This window comes from Acanthisitta chloris, unplaced genomic scaffold (assembly GCF_000695815.1).
Source record: "Acanthisitta chloris isolate BGI_N310 unplaced genomic scaffold, ASM69581v1 scaffold10495, whole genome shotgun sequence".
Classification (NCBI taxonomy): Eukaryota; Metazoa; Chordata; class Aves; order Passeriformes; family Acanthisittidae; genus Acanthisitta; species Acanthisitta chloris.
The window spans coordinates 82789-83201 of NW_008673164.1; the positions used below are offsets into that span (position 1 = coordinate 82789).

The 413-nt window shown below is 57.6% G+C and overlaps 1 protein-coding gene across 1 annotated transcript in view; it reads left to right on the top strand.

The window, feature by feature from the left end:
• Nucleotides 1-413, top strand: part of CDX1 (caudal type homeobox 1) — a 12637-nt gene that overhangs the window by 1376 nt on the left and 10848 nt on the right. The gene's annotated exons all lie outside the window — the stretch shown is intronic.

Here is a 413-nt window from a genome sequence, read left to right on the forward strand (position 1 = left end):
CCTGCTGCCCACTTCAAAGGCAGTGGGCAGATCCCCCAAGGGCCAGCCCAAATTGACAAGGACTTCTCTTTGTCATGGAGATGGTGGCTGGCTCCTTTGGCAGCGAGGTGAGGTGCAGAGCCCTTTGTCCTGCCCTGCCCTCACCCTTTCATCTTCCCAGCCTGAACCCATCCTGCTGCAGCAGCTCTTCTGCCCAGCGACCTTGCCTGGACCGACTGCCCCTCTCCCTCTCCTGTGCTGGCCATGAGCTCCACAGGGCACTGCTGGGGCCAAACTCACTACTGTGGGTATCTCTCGGAGGAGAGTTTGCTCTTAGTTACTGCTGCCTTATATCCCTGGAATTGGGGCCAGGGTTCCTTGTTTGCAAAGCATCTCCGGTTTTAGGCTTGTTTCTGGCTCCCTGCTATTCCTGC